The following is a 22589-nucleotide window of genomic DNA, read 5'->3' as shown; positions in this document are numbered from 1 at the left end:
AGGAAGTGCGAGCTCATCCTTTGGTACGTTGCAAGTCTGAGAATGGCCTGGGTGACCATGTTTCTGATTAAAAAAAAAAACCAAACCAGAAAGTTTCCAGATAAATTTCCTATTTTTTATATTTTATAATCAATGGAGTATTGACTTTGGAGTATGCAATTTTATGTACTTAGTAATTATTATTTTACCCACATTTTAAATAGCAAGTACTGAGTTAAGTACGAATTTGAGATTAATACATGCCTAGGACCATGCTGAATTTAGTCTGAACTCTGCTTTGGCTGACCACTGGATTTTTGGGTAAGAGTTTTAACTTACAGTGTTACTTGATGTCCACTAGAGGGACCAGACCACAGTGAGTACAGGTTTCTGTCATTCTCTCAGGATGTATAAAGCCCAAACCTTTCAGACCACAGGCTGAAGTTCACAGATGTTCTCCAGCGTTTCCTAGCTCCAAAAGGCCTATGTTATCAACACATATGGACACCTATAAACACACTGGGAACACAGTATCACACGGACAGTTTAGAGAAGAGCGACCGTGCTCTATAATGTAATCTGGCGGCTGGAGAACTTCTCAGTGCATAGAGCTGAATTGCTCCACTTCAGAACATGCCACGTCACATCCTTACAGGTTTGCCTAAACACCCAGCTCACTAACCAAGGAGGCAAAGGTGACCTTTGAAATCCAACTTTGTGGGGCAAATGAATGTAAGATGGATTGTGCAGAATATAAATATTGGTGACTAGCTTAAGTTCAACAAAGCCTCGAATTTACCTGCAGCATTTAAGATTATACAGTTTAAAAATATTGTCTTTCAAAATAGAGTCAATGTACACATTAGGGGTCTGAGTCACAAGTTTTCAGTATTTCTGTTTTTACTTGAAACTTGTTTTTTTTAAAAGAACTTTACAGTGTGAAGCAACACATTTTATATACTTGTTTTTTTTTTCTTTATGAAACAATAGTTGAAGCAAAACAGGGTCTTATTTCACATGAATACAGTTTAAGAATCTCACGCTGCACTATTTTTCACAAAAGGTCTGCTCCATCAGATAAGGATCACTTCATAGAAGTAGAGATTCTGATTTCTATTTTCCACGAAAGGTAGCTTTCATTTCAGTGCCAACTTGTTTTTTAAAATCCAGCTTAACATAGTGATGCCACATGCTTTGTTTAAGATAACAACAGACGCATCCGCTCTCACATTGCCTTTCTGAGACACAGGAAGACAGTGCAGCAACCGACTGTCCACTAGATGCCACACTTCCTTTGCTGTGTGCAGTGGTGGGGTCGGCTTGCAACTTGAGGGATTGCATGTGGTAACGGATCGCACAGCTGCCCTTTGCCATGACAGGCCTAATCAGCTACGCTTTGCATGGAGTCCAGGCTCGTGAAGCTGCTGGGATCCGTAGGTGCAAGCCCAGGAAACTGACGTTTGCTGACTTTGAATGTCAAGTCTAAGTTAATGGAACTTATGTTCTTTAAAAGGTTAACAGTGTACACCCTGTACATCTTGGAAGGTCTTTCCTTTTCATGGCAAAACCTAAAAAGAATTTTGCTTTATTTCTTCATTTAGTTTTTTAAAAATTCAGTGTTCATTTCTTAAACTTGTCTTGTTCCCTCACTTGAGAAGCAAAAAAGAAAGCCGACTTTTAAAAAAAATCCCAAGGAGATGTAATTTAAATTTTTACAGAACTACACTGAGTAAAACTGACTGTCTAGATACACTGACAGTTTTTGGAGAGAGAACCATTGTTCATCTCACTGGAGATAGTCTTCTATGGTCAGGCCTTGGCCTTGCGAGGTCGCTGACGTTAACCTTGAGCTTCCTGTCTTCACCTCCTAAGCGCTAGGAGTGCAGTCATAGACCATCAGGGCTAGGTTTATGTGATACTGCGGACCGAAATCTACCAACCTAGCTACTTCCTGGTCTTGTTTCCTTCCTCCCTCCCTTCTTTCTTCTTTCTCTCTCTCTCTCCCTCTTTCTTTCTTTCTTTCTTTCTTTCTTTCTTTCTTTCTTTCTTTCTTTCTTGCATATGTGTGTTTGATATTTGAATATATTTATGATGGCATGTTCTCCTATGTGTGGCTATACTGTGTGCATGGGCAAGCCAGAAGTTGATGTGGGGTGACACTCTTGGTCACATCCTACCTTCTATATAAGTCATGGTCTCTTAATCAACTAGTCTAGCTAGCCAGATTGCTGGGATCAGGGCATTTCCCTGACTGAGGTTCCCAGGTAGCCTCCAGTATGTAAGGATTACAAGCAGACCACCATATTATTATATCTTGAAGGGAATGCAAGTCATGGTTATCATTTGGTGGTTTAGCATCAAAAGCCTGCTTAGTCATATGATTATGTGGAATTTGTCTTCTGTTATATAGGCATGTTTTTTCTTAGGGCAATTCTCTTTTTTTTTGTTGTTTTTTTTTGTTTTTTGTTTTTGTTTTTTTGAGACAGGGTTTCTCTGTGTAGCCCTGGCTGTCCTGGAACTCACTCTGTAGACCAGGCTGGCCTCAAACTCAGAAATCTGCCTGCCTCTGCCTCCTAAGTGCTGGTATAGGACAATTCTTATCTTGAGACATTTTTTTCTATTTATGAAACCATTTTTTTGGGAAGGGGGGTTCCAGACAGGGTTTCTCTGTGTAGCCCTGGATGTCCTGGAACTCACTCTGTAGACTAGGCTGGACTTGAACTCAGAAATCTGCTTGCCTCTGCCTCCCAAGTGCTGGGATTAAAGGCGTGAGTCACCACTGCCTGCCCTATGAAACCTTTTAAGGACCTATCTATTTTCTATTTATACTATTTCTATCTATCTATCTATCTATCTATCTATCTATCTATCTATCTATCTATGTATCATCTGTCTGTCTGCCTGTCTGTCTGTCTTAGGGTTTTGCTGCTGTGAACAGACAACACAACCAAGGCAACTTGTAGACAGCATTTAATTAGGGCTAGCTTAGAGGTTCAGAGGTTCAGTCTATTTTCATCAAGGTGGGAAGCATGGTAGTGTCCAGGTAGGCATGGTGCAGGCAAAGCTGAGAGTTCTACATCTTCATCTGAAGGCTGCTAGCAGAATGCTCACTTCTAGGCAGCTAGGACAAGGATATTAAAGTCTACACCCACAGTGACACACCTACTCCAACAAGATCACATCTCCTAGTAGTGCCACTCCCTGGTCCAAGCATATACAAACCATTACACTATCTCTCTCTATATCCATCCATCTACCCATCCATCCATCCATCCATCCATCCATCCATCCATCCATCTACCCATCCATCCATCTACCCATCCATCCATCCATCCATCCATCTACCCATCCATCCATTCATCCATCCATCCATCCATCCATCCATCCATCCATCCATATATTTATATATGTGTGTGTGTGTGTAGGTGCACATACATGTGTATGGGTAAGCATGCATATGTATGTATGTACCAAGGCCAGAAAAATTTTATGCACCATTTTTGGTGTTGTTCCTGAGACAAGGTGTCTTACTGGATTGTAACTCACCAGGTAAAGCTAAGCTAGCTGACCAGAGAGCCCCAGGTATCTGCTTGTCTTTGCCCACTCAAGAGCATGCCTTCACACCTGATTTTGAAAACATAGGTTTTGGGAATCAAATCAAGGAAGTCATGCTTGCAAGGCAAGTACTTTACTAACTGAGCCACATTCCCAGGCTATTCAGACCTTTATTTTTAAAATATATTTTGTTTTATTTATTTATTTTTGATTTCTCAAGACAGGGTTTCTTTGTGTAGCTCTGGCTGTCCTGGAATTCACTCTGTAGATAAGGCTGGCCTCAAACTCACAGAGATCTGCCTGCCTTTGCCTCCTGAGTGCTGAGATTAAAGGTGTGCACCTCTGTTATCACCACAACCTTGGCTAAAGATTTATGTGTTTATTTTATACATACGAGTGTTCTGTCTGCATGTACTCCTACATGGCAGAAGAGATCACATTATAGATGATTGTGAACAACCATGTGGTGGCTTTGAATCAAACTTAGGACCTCTGGAAAAGTAGCCAGCACTCTTAACCACTGAGTCTCTCATTCTTTATTTTTATTAAAAAAAATTTTTTTTGAGACTAGTCCTGACTTGCCTGGAAATACATACATACATACATACATACATACATACATACATACATATACTGTTACTCAGCCAATGTGGGCGTTGGAGTTGAATTTAGATTCTCTTCAAGAACAGCCAAGTGTTTGTAACTGCTGAGTCATCTGTCTACTCTTTCCCGTCTTTAAGTCTTTAAAGATGAGATCTCACTCGATAGTTCAAACTAACCTAGAAGTCACTGCATAGCACAGGCTAGAATCAAACTCACAGGAATCCTCTTTGTTCAGCTTCCTGAGTGGTGGAGTCACAAGCATGAGGCCCATATACAGTTCATATGTTCTGAGCAACAATTCTCAGATATGTCCCTTACTGTAATGAAATGAAAAATTCCTTCTCAAGCCTTGTTTTCTGTCTGTCTCCTCTGTTTCTAAGTCTCTCTCTTTCTCTTTGTCTCTTTTTATAACTGACAAAACTGACTAAATTTGTTGATTCCTTTGAATAAGATATTTCTATATGGGAGGGAAGTATTTAAACTCTCTCCAATCTAAATTGCCTTGACTGATCAGTCTAGATAACTTGTAGATCTGTAGCGGGAATTTGTCAAAATCTGTTATAGCTTTCTTAATATGAAATATTGTTAAGGACTCTTGGTCTGAGAAACATGATCAATTTCTGATAACTTTCTCAAGAAAACACAAAGACATAGATCAACTAAAGTGTGGCTTGTGAGATGTTCTAAGACTAACAAAGTGAGATTGTACCTGTGGTCTCTTGTACACTGGCCAGAGGACAGACTAATATTGGTGGAGCCTAGCATTTTAGTGTGTGCTTTTAACAGTTAATACCAAAAGCCTAAGTGTGTATTTCTGGGTGAAAGATAGCCACATACTTAATCTCTAACACAAAACAGTACAAAATGTTTTTTTCTTTATCTAAACATTGTTCTTAAGAAAAGACAATAGAATCTATTGAAACTTGATACCATTATATTTGAAAAATGGACTGACTGATTTTACAGACTCCAAAGTCTTATTTTCAATAAAAATTTATCACAAAAGCCACCTAGAAATTACCTAGAGAAAAACTAACAGTCAACAGAGTTGAGTACCCGGAATGTGTGCTGATCACTGGGAATGCAGCTTGTCTGATCTCTGCACTGTGAAGTATGCTGTGCTAAGTCCTCTTTTTATAAATTAGATCCAGAAGACAAATGCATGATGGTCAAGATTAGGAAAAGTTTGCATCTGGATTCTGTTGAAAGTGAAATGAGTTGTGGAAGCCATGTTTTATGTCTTGGTGTGTACTGTTATTGTTAAGGAATCAAAAAATCTTAAAAAATTACATTAATCTTCCTACAATTCAGAAGTAGAAATAGAATGTTGTTTGTTTGTTTATCTGTGTCAGTATGTATGTGTGTGTGTGTATAAGTGTGCATGTACATGTGTGCACATGAGTTCACACATGTCTAAGAAGGCCAGAAGAGGGCATCAGATACCTGGAGATAGAGTTGTAGAAAGTAATCAGCTGCCTTACACAGACTCTGAGAACTGCACTTGGGCTCTCTGAGAGAACAGTATAAACTCTTCACTGATTAGCCGTCTCTCCAGTGCCATCAGTAGGCTATTTAAATAAATAATAGACTCAAGTTGGCTGTCAATAGTGTTACTTCTTTTTTATAGTTCTGAATAAATTATAGAAGATTTGAAAAATTATAATTATCTCCTTTATTGCCATTTTACTAGACTTATCACCTTGCACACATATCTCTGCTCAGGCCTTTGATAACAAAAGAAAGAACTTAAGCATTCATAAAGGTCTTTCTGTCTTCCTTGGTGATGAAAAAGGGGATGGATCTTGGTTGCTCAGATGGCTTTCTGCTTTGCCTGAATTAGGGAATGGTTTGTCTGTCTTTTGTCTTCCCTGTTCACCCCATACTTCCTACCAAGCAATGGCATCAGCAAAATACTCCATAGGGAATAATACCCAAGGAAAAACTAGGTGTCTAGCCGTTCACATTTTGGTTTAACTCAAATTTACTTTTACTTTTTAACATCACCACTGGTCATCAGCTGAGAGTAAGAAGGCAATTTATCTCTTGCTCCCTAGGACAGTGACAAATTTATTTCAAGCAGTGCCTTGTTATGAAAGGCAATTTCCTTAGTTCTTAAAGAAATGTATAGATGAGTGTGGATACCATGTGACATACTCCCGTTTCTTTTGTGGTCATTTTGTGTTCTGTTTTGTTTGTGGTTGTTGTTTATTTTTCTCCTGAGACAAAATCTTTTTTTTTTTGTTTGTTTTGTTTTTTTTGTTTTTCGAGACAGAGTTTCTCTGTGTAGTCCTGGCTGTCTTAGAACTCACTCTGAAGACCAGGCTGGCCTTGAACTCAGAAATCTGCCTGCCTCTGCCTCTCAAGTGCTGGGATTAAAGGCATACGCCACCACCGCCCAGTGAGACAGTGTCTTGTTATGTAGCCCAGGATGCCGTGGAACTCATAGGTTGGCTCTGAACTCTTGGTGATCCTTCTGCCTTAGCCTCTTGAGTGCTGGAGTTACAAACATGAGTTATCTCACCTGGTTAGAAAAAGCATTTTGAATTTTTATTGAACTATAAAAATTTCTTAAGAAGATAAATCTTTTTAGTCCTGAGAGTTGAAGAATAAAAGAAATTGATGTGTTTTCCTAACCATAAAGAAATGATCCCTTATCAAAAGCTCTTTATCAAAATCATAAAACAAGGTGCTGAAAATTTAGTGACTTCACTGAAGTCTTACAACACTGAAGAAAAATGTATGTATGAGTTCAGGGGTTCAATTCCCAGAACTACATTAATATTGTTTCTCAGTGAACAGAATCCAAGTATCAGATGTGTTTAAAATATTTTATTTATCATTATGCATGCATGTATATAATGTTGGGGGCATATGTCAAGCATGCAATAGAGAACATGTCAAAGGACACCTATGGAGATAAGAGGACAGTTTTTTTTTCTCTTTTCCACTTTAAGAGGATTCTGGGGATCAGACATAGGTGACCACATTTGCATCATTGGATGACAAGTGTTTTTATCCACTGCTAAGTATTGCTGCTGACCCTTGAATGTATTTTTATTCTTCAATTCACCAAAAGTTAAGTGAATAAAGCAAATACAATCCTTGTCCATTTTTTTCCCATGAGGTCTAAACAAATACTAAGTTGGAATAATCATATCTGGTACAAGTTAACTAGCCATATCCTTTACTTGTTAAAGACACTGCAGTCACAGACAGATTGGGTCTTAGGCTGAAAGTTGATTCTTTGCTTTCCCCAAAGATCTGCATTTTGAACTTCTGACCCTCTGGTGTGATGGTATCAGGGACAAGACTTTGGGAGGTGATTATGTCATGATGTTGAAGCCCTTATGAATGAATGGATTGGAAGTTTCATAAGAAGAGACATAACACTTGTTTACTCTCTGCATCCTTCATCATGTGAGGCTCAAATGAGAATGTGATTAACAAACCAGAGTGGAGGTTTTCACTTGAACCTAGCTGTATACTGGTATCACTACAATCTGTCAGTTTTCAGCTTACAGACATTTCTGTGGTTTCAAACATTTGGTTTATGACATTTTATTATAGCAGCCAGAACTAAGACATTGGTGGCATCTTTCCCATGGATGTCTTTTGGGTAGTGTGTTAGTTAATTTTGTTGCTGTGATAAAACACTAAGATCAAGGCAACTTATAGAAGGTTGGGCTTATGATTCCAGAGGGATGAGAGTTCATCAAGGAGGTGAGATAATGTGACAGTTGGCATCCATAGTGGCAGGAGTGGGAAGCTGAAGTTCACACCTTTAACTGCAAGCACAAAGCAAAGACAACAATTTGGAAATGGCAAGGGACATTCCCCCACCCTCAAAGATGTACCTTCTGCACCACACCTCTCCATACAGCACCACTAACTGGGCACCAAGCATTGAAATGCTCATGAGTATGGTCGACATTTTTCTTTCAAACTACTGTAGATAGAGTGGGTAGATGAAATGAAGAACATTGATTTTTCAGACAGGTAATGTCCTTGAAGTAGATTGCAAAGCAGTTACAAATCATGTTTTAATCAGATGACACATATTTCTTATACTCTTCTGTTAGAGAGAGGGGGTCTACTTCTTTATCACTGAACCAGGTCCAGATAACTCACTTTGAGACAAGAGCAGATAGTATATATGACTGAAAATGGCTCATTGGGAATTGTCTCTGTCATTATTCTTCAGAAGTGTACATTTACCATCATTTGAATAAACCTGGGCAAGCTTAGTGGGGTGATCAGATTTGTGGTCCAGTTACTGTGTTGCTTAGCAGAAGTCCGTGTGACTGTAGGAACAAGTATGCTCAACTGCTTTTCAATGAGCATGCCCGGTACTCTCACTAAAGTTTCTAGGTGCCAAAAATTTCCTAACTCCCTGGAAAACTAAGATGGCTGGGTATGTTAGACATATGATTGAGTCCAATCTAACATGTAGAGGAATCATCATGTGAACTCTGCCTAGATTTCTCATGTACAAAATCATGGTTACTTTGTTTGTAAGTAACAGAGTTTTGACACAGTATGTTATGCAGTAGAGACCATGTGATACAGACTTTAGGGGACTTAATCCATTTATCTCATTTTGGACATGAGAGTTGAAAATTTGAGAGGTTAAAAGATCTACTCAACATCAACTGTCCAGTAAGTATTATTTGATGATGAAAATAAAAGTTAATATAAAGAAATGTAAGGAGATATTGTCTAAAGAACAAAGTTTTAATTATACATATATACATAAAGACACCTATAGATCATGAATGTTTTGTTGTGCTTATAAGCATGGGAATGATGCACACCACAGCACATAAAAGCAAGATGGTTTCTGTCAAGAGGATATAAGTTCAAGTCCTATTTGATTGCCATCTCATCTATGTAACCAACTAATCATGTTACTTTGTCTGTATAGTGTTCATGTTTGCACATGTCTCATTGGTATACTAAGAAAGAATTAATATGATGACTAAAGTATTATGTATGGTGCCTAGCATTTAGGAAAGTTTTCGTGAATGGTCGCCATTGAAATTATAAACATATATATCATAGATTATTTAAGATGCTCAAGTTAGTGATGTTTTAATAGCTATGGTCATTCATAAATACTACAGTTCAGAGAAGTCAGAGATGCCTCTTCTTCACTTCTAGTGCTGATCTGAATCTGGGAGCCCAAGTCTAATTTGCCACATCTTTTCTAATTTTTAAAAAATACAATGAACATTTGTAGCTACAATATCTAGAAACTATTGTTAGCTACTAATTTCATTTTTAGCAACTTTTATTCCTTTTGAGACAAGTCTCCTGCTGCCGTGGCTGGGCTTGAACCACTGATCCTTCACCTGCCAAGTCCTGGAGTTACAGGTGTTGGTAGCCAAACGGGAAATCTTAAATATAGACCTCAGTTAAAAACTTTCATTTTTGTTTATAACTATTTTACTTACCACTATACACATCACATGGGTCTCGGCTCACTATCAAGGGCTTCAAGAAGAAAATAACAAAACCAGCTTTCAAACTGTTTCAAAGAAGAAAGGTAGCATAGAAACCCAAAGACACTAAAATATTCTGACTGGTCCGTTGACCACGATGGACAGCTAGCTGGTACAGTTAAGAAGCGAAAAGCTATTCAGGTAACTGAGAAAAGAAAAAGCCAGCAGCTGTAACCCCCCAGCTGCAGATGGAAGAAAGGAACATTGCAGAAGAGGCATCTCCAACTTCTTCGTACTGTAGTTTTTGTGAATGACCATTGTCATGTCTCTGGTATGGGATCACATTAAGAAGAAAGGACGAGATCATCACCGTGACCACACCGCAAGCCTCAGGAAAGCCATTGTCTATTTCTTGTTGGAGGCACATTGTTCAATGTTTCACCGAGGAAAATATCCCTTGGCATTTCTGGGGCCGAGCTGCATCTCTGTAGCTCACTGTGCTTACAGTTGTCTGTGTATGAGTCACATGGTTATCAGCTCAACTTTCAAAAGATGCCACCTCCCTGGACATCTGCTTTAAGTGATTAGCATCTAGAGTCTGTGCATAGAAGTTTCTTAAAGGGAAAAATTATGATGTGTGAATTTAACATTAGCAAATTTCAGATGGTGGAAAAAGACACTGTTTAGAAAATGTAGACAGGATTTCATTACAGATCTCTCAATATTCTCCTCCCCCAACCCCCAAGACAGATTATCTTCATGCTACCCTGAATAGTCTCAGATATCTTACATAGCCAAGGATGACTTCGAACTTCTGACTCTTCTGTCAATATCTCCTGACTGCTAGTTTTACAGATGTGTACCACTGTGCTTGGTCTCTGCAGAGTTGGGGACAGAAGCCAGAGTTTTGTGCATACTAGACAAATGCTCCACAAACTGACTTGTATCTTCAGCCCATAAGTCAAATTAAATTTTATTAGAAGATAATGTAAAATTTTGAATGAAAATTAATTTCTTTCAAATCTAGTTAATATATTTATATCCATGTTTGGGGACCAAAATGTTGGGGACTGCTCTATCAGTGTTGGAACCTGCACTGCCAAAAGCCTTGGGGGCTAAACTGTTAGAGCCAGCACTGCCCCAGGCTGCTCCGGTCCGAGCGTCGGGGTTCAGCAAGAGAGAGAGTGAGGATGGACTCAAAGAATGGAGACCAGACAGACTGTGATTCAATCCCGTTTATTCTTCAGTCTCTCTTCCTAGTTCCAAGTCCCAAGTCTTGAGTTCCTAGTCCCTAGTTCCTAGTCCCTAGTGCCTCCAAGTTCCAAGTTCTAGTCTCGAGTCTCATCTAAGTTCAAGTGTCTAATCCTAGTTGCCTGTCTCGAGTCTCAAGTGCCTACTACTACTTCCAAGTTCTTCCTCCAAGTGCCAAGTGCTTAATACCTAATAATAATTTCTTCTGTCTGCCTCTCTCCTTTTTATATGTCTCACCTCTAAGCCATGCCTTTAAGTCACGTCCTTAGGTCTTGTCTCTAAATCTGATCTCTAAGTCACGCCCTTAAGTCACATGCCTTTAAGTCTCACACACCCAAGGTAAAATCCTGGGTATCTAAAACAAGATGTTATCAGAGTGTGCTCAGCTGTTGTAGGCTATTGTAATCAAGTCTTTTGTCAGGTTATATGGCTCAAGATGGCTGAAAGGATGATAGCCGCCTTCTGTTGGCTCCCCACAATATCTAATTAAAATATTTTATTTCTTGGTATATAAGTGTGTTTTGACATACAGTTTGTGTACCATTTATTTGCCTGGTGCTCACAGAGACCAGAAGAGGGCATCAGATAGCCTGATACTGGAGTTACAAATGGTTGTGAACTGCCGTGGAACACTGGGGAAATGAACCCAAGTTCTCTGCAGGAATAACAGTGCTATTAGCTGCTGAGTCATCTTTGAAATATATATATATATATATATATATATATATATATATATATATATATATATATATATGCTTTGCATCTCTGGATGATTTGGATCTTTTTATGATTGCTAGACAGGACTTAAACTCACTTTAATCTTTTTGATTTATCCTCCCAAGAGCTGGATGTGCAGGCATGAGCCACTGTGACATACTTCCTCTGTCTCTTCCTTTTTCTCTTCCTCTTTTTGTTTTTGTCTGTCTGTCTGTCTGTCTGTCTGTCTGTCTCCCTCTCTGTGTAATCACTACCAAGATGATAAAAATAAACAAAGGCAGTCGTGTATACTCTTCCCAAGCTGACCATAAAGAAGAAATGCTTTACCATGATGCTTGTGATACAAATGACTTAGTGTTTTCAAGCTGCCCAAGTGTGTAGTGTACAGACGAGAGTTCTCTGTAGATCTATAAGGCAGGTATAAGAAATGATAGCTTCTCCCAAGAGTTTTTTCAGAGAGGGGTCATCTATCCCTGATGAGAGAGACCAGAAATTCCATTGCCCAGTGTGTCTCCTGAGACTTCAGAAGGTCATTTCTGACAGTGGGAGCTGAGTTACAGACTTATGCCTACAGTTAACACAGTTGGGTTCAAGTCCCTTTCATATTACATCCTCCAGCAAGGGACATTCAAGTGACATGGCTTTCAGTGGCTAGCTGAACTTCTACCAGTTCCCTAAGTTGTTCTGAAGCCACAAATTACTTCCTTAGTGGAGAGTCTTACCTTCAGTTCTTATGGCCTTTTAAAGAGGAGGGACTAGCTTTTGTAAAAAACCAAACAACAACAACCAAACAAAAAACAAAAATTAAAATCGAAACCACAAAGCACTAAACAGTCTGATGATACCAAAAAGCTTCAGCCCACGTTGCATAAGAACAGGATAGAATGTTTTCTGTCTGAGATAATGAGAGACGGAAACTTTTTGAAGTTTTAAGTTTTTATAGTCTTATTAAAACATGCACGTGCACACACATACACTCACACACATGCATACGCACTTGCTCTCTCTCTCTCTCTCTCTCACACACACACACACACACACACACACACACACACACACACACTTTCACATTAGATTTAACTAGATTAAAAGTATTTATGAGCTTAGAGCCGTAAGAAAGTTGGTTTCAGTAAAGCCCAGCAGAGAGTGAGTGTCACTTAGTTACCACACGCTTAGTTGTTCCTGAAAACCATTTTAATTAGAAAGGATCCCCAGAGATGCTGTGCACCATGGAAAGGCATACTTCCACATTCAGCTGCAGTCTCTCTTTAAAGAGAATACAATAGTAAGATTTTGTTCTTAAGTTTCTCCAGCAGTTTAGACTAAAACTCCTTTAAAGTCAAATTGATTTTTTGTATTGATTTTTTTTTTTAGACAGCTAAGAAAGAAATCTGGTTCACAGTCTGAATTATGCTAAACTAAATCAGTAATTTAAACATCTTGGGTTTTTTGTTTGTTTGTTTGTATAAACAAAGCCTGGTTAGTGGCTGGTTTAACTTTTGCTCCTGAAGTGCATGTGTGCATTTTACGTATTGATGACTCTTTTAATCTTGTAAGAACCACATCCAGCAATGAATCACATTCTTCGAGTGAATAATTCAGTCCTGACGCCAACCTCAGAGGGGGAATATTGTGGTCATGCTGTCTGAACAGTGTGGTAGCTATGGCTACCTATATAATTCTTCCCAATGGAAAAAAAAGTGACAATGACATTAAATTTAATCAGGTTTCCCTTTTCTGTGGTTCCCACTGGGATGAGCCACTAGTGTCCTGCCTTAAATATTCAAAGGCCTTCCTGAGTAGTTTGCATGTGTTCATGTACTGGGACAATGTCCTGCTACTGCAGAACAATGGATCTGTCACATAGTGCCCTTGCCACTGGGTGCAAGGCTAGCTAGCACAGCTGAACACAAGGGCTAAGGGCTGGGCTTTAATCCAGGGTGCATCTTTACTCTCCGCAAACATCAGTAAGGAAATGTACACAGGCACAGTGTCCTGGGGTAAAGAGTTCTGGGGGTTAAATGAGCTGCCCAGATTTACAGTCTTACTTCACAGAGGTGGAAAGCCTGTTACTGGAGCTCTCATGGCTGAAAAAAAAATCATTGAAAACTAAACAAATATTCAGGAACAGAACTCACATCTATGACCCTGCACTTCTGCACAACATTACAGAAAGTAGAGATCACTTTCCTATAAAGTAGAAACAGAGTTATATATTTTATATAAAATACAGAAATATTTTATAGCCATTGTATATGTGTAGGGAGATTATAAGCTGAATGCTAATTTTTAAACCAAGAGGATCATTGTGAATGTCCACATCAGGTGTGTGACATTCATCTAAAATATAGCACTGTGATTCATAGCTTCGGTACTTGGAAACAGAAGAAAGGAATATGCAAATTAAGTTCTATCTTCTCTTTCTTTTTTTACCCCAGGAGCATAAAACCACTCAACCATTAGAAACAAAAAACAGTAAACACAATTTTATATTTCTAGGAAAGAATTAAGAATTGTACATGATACTTTCTACTATGCAGACAGAGTAAGACCATCTTGGGCTATGCTTAATACTAAAAACCTGGCCAGGAATGTTTTGGATAATGTTAATATACTTGTGCATCATATTGTATAACTAAATACGGTGTTTAAATGTTGTGCACTTATAATGTAATGTTTACATTATATATTTTTTCTACAAATATATATGTATATGTATATCAACTTGAAGACACGAGAGTTATTAGTTCTTTGCAGATTCTCTTATGAAGTTATGTTTTAATTCACAAGATAGGTATTTGAAGATGGACAGCTTGAAATTATTTCTAATGTCAAGATCATAATCAAAGAAGTGAGTGTCTCATGAATGGATCAGAAAGTCTTTCCCTAATGACATCTCAGTGACCTCAGAGTCATGGAGGATTCAAGGTCAGCCAGTTAGATGCTCACACTGGTCAACTATTTTTGACTGACTGACACTCGTTTTTTAACCTTTGAAAATGTGATTTCATGTTTATCAAACTTTGACATAAGGCATTGTTTATAATATAGAAATGGGGACCCTGTGCTCTGACTTTCCAACATAAACTTGACACACAATATATTGGCATCCTCTTTAGGACAGATCAGTGTCAAAGGTCGGGAGGTCAGGAACAAACAGTCTTGCTGAATAAGTTTCAGTCAGAGAAGGCAGGTTCCGCAGGAGAATCGCCCGTCCAGAGAGCCTCATTTGTAGACTCTAGGCAGAGCCTCTCAGCTCTTTCCGCATTCCTATTGTTTGCTGGCAGGATGTTGGAGTGAACCAGTAACTCATGCAAGTATACAAGGGTGACATAAAGTCATTGTTAAGTGGAGAATGGAAGGAGCCCAGTGAGTTTCAGCAAAGCTAGCAAGAAAGGTCAATAGGAAAAAGTTTGTTCTTTTTTGTTTCTTTCTTTCTTTTTATGTTTTGAGACAGAATCTTCTTATGTAGCCCTGGCTAGCCTGTAACTTTCTATGTAGACCAGACTGGCCCCGTCTTCATAGAGATCTTTCTTGTACCGTCATACCTCGTTGTGTTTTAATTTTTGTTCAACTGTTTGATTTATTTTGGACACTTTTTCAAGCAGTCCAGCTGGCTTTGAATTTCTGGTCATCTTGTCTCCACTTCCCAAGTGCCAGCATTGCAGGTCTGTGCTGCACGCACTGCCTGGCAAACGATTATCTTTATGCCATTTTGTGCCTGTTTCTGATTATTCTTGAGTCTTTGGTGCATTTTGGACACAGGAGACAGCTGATAAACATTCAGTTGATAATCTAGTTCACCGTGTCTGCAACTGTCTTGAAATTTCTTATTTTAGTCTTAAGGTGCACTGACTGCTGACCATCTAGATTTTGTTTTTCCTACTCAGTCCTTGTTCAGATGATAGAAACGACACTTTTACTTGTCTGGCTCGTTACTGGATTTAATTGCATAGAATTCCTGACTATCCAGGAAGTTACCACTAAGACATTGGAATGTTGTTCCACACACTTACAGTGTTTGTGCGCTAGGTTTGCTGTTTCTTTGTTACATTTTTTCTTTTTTTGAAAGTTTTGTTTGTTTGTTTGTTTGTTTAATGTATGTGAGTGTACTGTTGCTGTCTTCAAACATACCAGAAGAGGACATCAGATCCCACTACAGATGATTGTGAGCCACCATATGGTTGCTGGGAATTGAACTCAGAACCTCTGAAAGAGCAGCCAGTGCTCTTAACCACCGATCCATCTCCTCAGCCCCTCTCTGCTACATCTTATACGGCAAAGAAATCATTTTAAAATCATTTCCTTTTGAGAAAGCAAGCTTTTGAAAAGGATACCCTTACTTACATCGTGCTCTCTAGACCACACTATGATCAAGTGTAAGGATATTATACTGTCCATTCTGGTTGCTAGACATTTACCCCAGAATATTTAGAGCCCAATCATTTTTTCTTGATTATAAATGATTTAGATGGTGTCTCCTTCTAGAGTGTGCTGATACTGTTGTCCTGAACCTTTCAAGTTAGACTGCAGATGTCATGAGCATTTATTCTTCCCTGTCCTAGCATGTATCTTTAAAAAACAAGGGCATTCTTCTATAAAATCTCAAGACTGCTTTTTTTTTTATATCATTTATTTAATGTATATGAGCACATTGTAGGTGTCTTCAGACGTATCAAAACAGGGCATCAGATCCCATTACAGATGGTTGTGAGCCACCATGCGGCTGCTGGGAACCGAACTCAGGACCTCTGGAAGAGCAGTCAGTACTCTTAACCACTGAGCCATCTCTCCAGCCCCTCAATACTGCTTTTTCCATCATTCAGCATTTATATAACAATGTTTCCCTGGTGCGCCTTCTTCCTCTGTCCCTTTTTCCTATCCCTCCCTCTTCCTTGCCTCACTTCCTTAAATTCGGGATTAAGTCAAGGACTATACATTGCATACATTTATTATTAGATTATTTTAAAATTGCATTATTTGTTTATTTTGTATGTACATGTGTGGGTGCACCTGTACCATGGTATATGTGTGGAGGCAGAGGGCAGCTTACAGGAATTGGTTCTTTCCTTTAGTCACATGGGTCCTGGGGCTGGCACTCAGATCGTCAGGCTCAGTGGTAAGTGTCTTTACCCTTGTAGGCATCTTCCTAGTGCTCATTAGATTAAAAAGGGAATATTTAATTTTCTTTAATCTAGAACAGTCTATTTTATTAAAAAGTGTTCTATTTTATTAAATTTTTTTTGGTTAATAAATCCTTCTTGCTTAGGGATAATATTTTGGTTTTTGTAGCCTTACCCTGATAACCCTGTTTATTTTTGCTTTTTAGAAACTTGAAACAAAATTTTGTTACAGAGGGGTTGTCACATAATTGGACACATCTCTATTTTGTACACAATTGTTCTTCTTTCCATGGAAAGCTGCTTCTGAGGTCCTCATCTGGTGACGGCAGGCATCATAGTTCTGATTGTGACAGAAGTACAGTAGAAACGCCTCAGTGATTTACATTGGAAGTAGGACACTGGAGTATGTCTTGTCCCTAGAATCAGAAATGTACAAATGCACTTATTCAAAAACAAAAAATAAAATTTTTGTAGGCATGGGCAATGACAGCAATAAGCCATTAGAGACTGTCAACTGAAACCAGTAAATGATGGATGCACCAGCCTTTCCTTCAGGGAGTTTTTCCAACTGAATTCTCTGAAGTCATTGGTGAGGAACCTGCTGTGAGCTTCCTGCCACAGTTACTGGAAATGACAGAGCACTGTTTTGAGAATTCCCACACCCCACCTCCCATTGTGCCCATACCAGGTTGTCTCTCTTTAGACATTTCTGTCACTACTGGTTCTTCCATAGGTAACAAAGAGGTCACCCCACATCAGCCAGTGATGCAGCTCTGACAGCCTCTGTTGAATCAATGATTCCCTTTCCTATCATGCTCACAACATTTCCAAGCATAGCAACACAACCAATTCTGAGAAACTCTTAGAGGATTTTCTCAAGTATCAAAGACGCAATACCTGGAGTCTTCCCAACAGGCACTGCAACATTTGCCCACCAACTTTCTGGTCTTCATAAGCAGGATGTCAAAGCAGAGTGCAACCCCGTCCTAGAACAATGCCTCAACAGCTGCTAGTGGAGTGTTGAGGTCATCTGGCACTCTGTCCTTCTCACTCAGGTCAATATTTTTTGTTTCCTCAGCTTTAGTACAGTTATTCCACTTGTCCAGTCAACCTTCCCTTTTCATGTTCACTATGTGGTGTCACTGCTAAGGGATTTCTTTAATACGTTTATTTCAATTTGAGCATCGCCACCTTTCCCTTTCAGAAGCATGGTATCTTTTATGGCAAAGGTCTCTCTCGCTTTCCCGAAGTCATGAGCTTGAAAATCTCCAAGGTTTAGGTTCAACTCTTCTTCAAATACTGAACCATCAGTAGCAATCTTTAAGCTTGTTCTACTGTCTCCAAACCCTGGTGCTTTGACTGCTGCAACATGAAGGCCAATTTTTTTCCTGTTTAAAACCAAAGTACTTAGTTAGACCTTCTTCATAAACATTCTCAGTGATTATGACTGAGGGTCTTCCGGTGAAAACTGGCAATTTCTACAGTAGGTATAGTGGAAAGCATACTCAAAAATTTCTTTTCATTCAACTGAAGATAGGCATCTTAGGATTCACATTTTTGACAATAGTAAGATATGGGAAAATATGTTCTCTGTGGTGCTTTGAGTAAGAATGACCCCATAGGCTTATATGTTTGAATGCTTGCTTAGTCATCAGCTGTTGGTACTTCTTGAGAAGGGTTAGAAAGTGTGTCTTTTTTTTTTTTTTTTTTTTTGGTTTTTCGAGACAGGGTTTCTCTGTGTAGTCCTGGCTGTCCTGGAACTCACTCTGTAGACCAGGCTGGCCTCGAACTCAGAAATCCGCCTGCCTCTGCCTCCCAAGTGCTGAGATTAAAGGCGTGCACCACCACTGCCCGGCTTAGAAAGTGTGTCTTGCTGAAAGTGTGTTACTGGTGGTGGGCTCTGATGTGTCAAATGCTGAAGACACCCCCAGTGTCTTTTTATTCCTGCTGCATGTGGAATAGGATGTAGAAATCCTGTGTACTTCTTCAGCACCTGCATGCACCAGGCTCCCTGCCATGACAACAATGGACTAAGCCTCTGAAATGGGAAGCCAGGCCCTATTAAATGCTTGCTTTTATAAGAGTTTCCGTCGTGGTGTTTCTTCACAGCAATAGAACAGTGACCAAGATGTCCTCTGTAAAACTTCACATCTTCTATAACTTATAATTTATCCCTCAGTGTTTTTCCATTCTTCATTACAACACTTTTCACTGCATCAGAAATTAAGTCTCCATTTCTTGATGTCCTTTTGCAGAGATTGTAGCAACCTTAACAATTTCTCCATGGCTAGCACCGATGTAGATTGCTTTTCAAGTTCACCAAACATGGCACCAACCTGCAGGAGGCACATCTTCCAGTTCATACTGCATTAGCTGCTTTGCTGGTCTTCTCTGTCTAAACCACCAGCCTGGGAGCACATAGGGAGGGACCCATGACTCCATCTGTACATGAAGGGGAGGATAGCCTTGTCGGGCATAGGTCGGAGAGGAGATTCTTGGTCCCATGAAGGCTGAACACTGAGTGGGGGTGGGGGAATTCAAGGGTGGGGAGGTGGGAGTGGGGGAGGGTAGGTGGAGGCACATCCTCATAGAAGCATGAGGAGGGGGGATGGGATAGGAGGTCCCTGGGTGGTGAGGGGAAGGGGGGTTAGGGGATAAAATCTGAAATGTAAATATAATATTCAATTAAAAAATGTTCTTTGCAGTCCGCCAGCCTGTATCAGGGGTAGTGGCATGCCAGCCCTAGCCTCTTCACTTGTGTTATTGGGAACAAATATCTTGTTATCTCGTGTTGTTGTGTGTATTGTGTTATCGTGATCAACTTTGGAGCTGATAATTTTCTATTTCTACTTTAAATAAATGACTTCCCAGCAGGCCCACCACCTTATTTTTTTTTTTTTTTTTTTTTACTTTGGGAGTTCTCCAGCTCTATTCATAACCACTGTTTTCCCCTTTGACACTGTTGTAAAGGCTACAGAATCATCTAAGAGGTTTTTGCCTTGAAGCATAAGGGCTCAGAGATCTACAACAAGTTTTACATCTTTGTTACGAGCCCAAGTGACATAAGGAGCCGTATTTGGTTTTATCCCGTGCATGCAGTGAGGCAAGGCAGTATTTGCTTTTTTTGATATAGGGTATTATGTAGGCCAGTCTGCTATAGGGCTGTTTATATAATGGAGGAGGACTCCAAATTCCTCCTCCTTCTTCTTCCACATCCTCGGTGCTGAAGTGACAGGTAGGTACAACAGTCTCTAGTTTCCTTGCTCCTTGTTTTAAAAATCCAAGTCTCTAGTCTTTCTCATGATTATCACCTTTCTGATAAGCTTCTGCTAAGGTTAATCAGAGCCACGTTCTGTCTTGAAGCCAAAAATACTAAAAAAAAATTCTGTAAAATAACAACTTCTCTTTTGAAATACATGTAGTTCTAGCTGCATTGGAACTTGCTTTATAGACCAGGCTGACCTCGAACTCAGAGATCTACCTGTCTCTGCCTCACAAGTGCTAGAACTAAGGGTGTTCCACCACATCCAACTCTAAAACAATAACCTCTTTGTGTTTTAAAAAATGAGTGCTAGTCCCTGAACACATTTCTATTGAAGAAAGTAGACAAATACTAAAGTTTACATAAGTTGAGGTTACATGAGTTAAAGCTAAGATTTTAGTGATTATAAATGGGTGCAGTTTAAAGAACAAATAGACATTAAATTTTAGCAACTGGAGCTGAGGAGATGGCTTAGTATATAAAAGTACTTATTGCCAAGCCTTATTACCTGAGTTGAATTCCTGGGAGCCACCATGGAGGGAGGAAGCTGACTCCCACAGGTAGTTCATTGTCCTCCAAAACTATGCTGAGCTGCTTGCCTCCCCACCTACTTTCTCCTTCAGTAAATAATAAATAAATACATAAATAAATCTAATTAATAAAAATAAAAAATCAACCCAAGGATCAGGATAAAACTCTGTACTAAGGAGAAAAGAATGATGTCCCATGAAAATAGCTGGTATATTGATATTGGACAGATACTGGCTTCATAAAAGGAGGTTGGGCATCTTCCTTCTGTTCCTTCTGTTTTGGTGTTTTTAAAAACTAGTTTAGGCCCGGATAACAGTGGCTGGAGCAGTCTCCCAGCCGATCTGCTCCCCTCTGGAAACTGAGTCCGGAGGCACCCTAGGGAGGGCACAGGTCGCAGAGCAGAAGAATACACAGCCTTGGTGTATCTACTCATCAAGCATACTGAGCAGACCTGCCCAAACCTCCGATGTCCTGGAATTCCATCTGGATTCAGTGAAGACACAGCATCAGAGGCTTATCAACTTATTCTTCCCCCCACCCCTCTTCTAATATCTCAACGCCCATAATCAGCTTGAAGAAGTTAAAGAAGAGTCAGCGCCCCTATTCCCTGGGCTTGGGGACTAATGTGGTTAATAATGGTCTGTCTTTCTAAGGAAAAGTAGTGGTTTTGTTGGAACAGGGAGGATTAGCTAGGACTTATTGCATAGCCATAACCTATTGGTAGAAATCTGTATAATTATTATCAAGATGAAGTTATAATTTCTTAAATGGTACAAAATTTACTTTGATTTCAAATTTAAGGTTTTCATTGGTACGAGCTTCTTATTAATATAAAAGTGAGATGAATATTGATACTCTCATGGGCATTGTGCCTGTATAACACATTTAGGAATACTAGGCCTAGACCCAGTCCTTCTTTAACTTTTTTAACTGATTTGGGATGGTTAGCCTATGAGTTAAGGGACTATAGCAAATTCATGGCTTTGAGTTTATTGTTAGGAGGTTTCCCATATTTTATTTAGAAATAGCTGAGAGGAGTGAACAGACAACAGTCCAGATTACCTTACATGGATAGTTGGTTTTCAAAACATCAGAAGTCCATAGAATTGACGTTACAAATATTTCTATATTAATGTCCATTCTGATTAGAGACCTGTCTGTTCCTGACAGCTTCCTGTCGTGGATTCTAAGAAGAAATTGAGCATCCTTGGAGTTACTCCAGTTGTGTGGTGACAGCCACTAGGCAAGAATTGCCTCTTTCCATCTAAAGACAAATTACTGTCCAGAAAAGGACACACATGCAGAATACTTGACTGACTATATCTGCCTAGACAGAGTAATCAGCCCTTAATAATCCTGCATCACTAAGGTCTGTCAGATGATTCTGGGCCAGAAGGCTGAAGATTTGATGTTCCAATGTTTGGTAGTATAGGGGCTTTTCAGGTGTTCAGCGGTCTCTACAAATTGGCTAAGTTATAGAAGCTATGTTTAGTGCTTTCCATAACTTCAGTTAACTCAGTCATTCTGGATTTCTGACGGGGTTGAAGACCCCATAGCCAATCCTGGCTATTTACTTTGAGAGAAAAGATCTGAGTAGATGGTTTCCAGCTGACATTCATTCTAAAGCCAAAAAAAAGGCCAGGATCAAAAGTAAGTGTTTTAGTTAGAAGAGATGACAGAGGTTCTGGTTAGTCAGCAGAATGATGGACTGGGTATTAGGACTATCTTTTACCTCACTGGTACAATTAGGAATAAATATGCTCTAATTGTATTTTGAGAGAAAAGTTTTACTTTAACAGGAAGAGTGATATGTAGGAGGAGCTAAGTGGGAAGGAGTACTGAGAGGAAGAGATGGAGTAAGAAGAGAAGATGAAGGAGAGTAGAAGCTAGGTGATGAGAGAGAGAAAGAGAGAGGGGGCATGGAGGCAGATGTTCACATGTCTCCACCAGACAAAGATAGTTGATATATCTAGGTTGGGTATTGGGTTACGCTTCTGATTGAGCATTACCAAACTTATAAATCCTTTGATTAACATTTAAAAAAAAATTGTATAAAAGCAAAAAAGAAAGGGGGGGCAGGGGACAGGGGTTTTCTAGGGAGGGGAAATGTGGAAAGGGGGTGGCATCTTA

Source organism: Arvicanthis niloticus, chromosome 9 (assembly GCF_011762505.2).
Source record: "Arvicanthis niloticus isolate mArvNil1 chromosome 9, mArvNil1.pat.X, whole genome shotgun sequence".
In the NCBI taxonomy this organism is placed as follows: Eukaryota; Metazoa; Chordata; class Mammalia; order Rodentia; family Muridae; genus Arvicanthis; species Arvicanthis niloticus.
Note: the sequence above shows the minus strand (reverse complement) of the source record.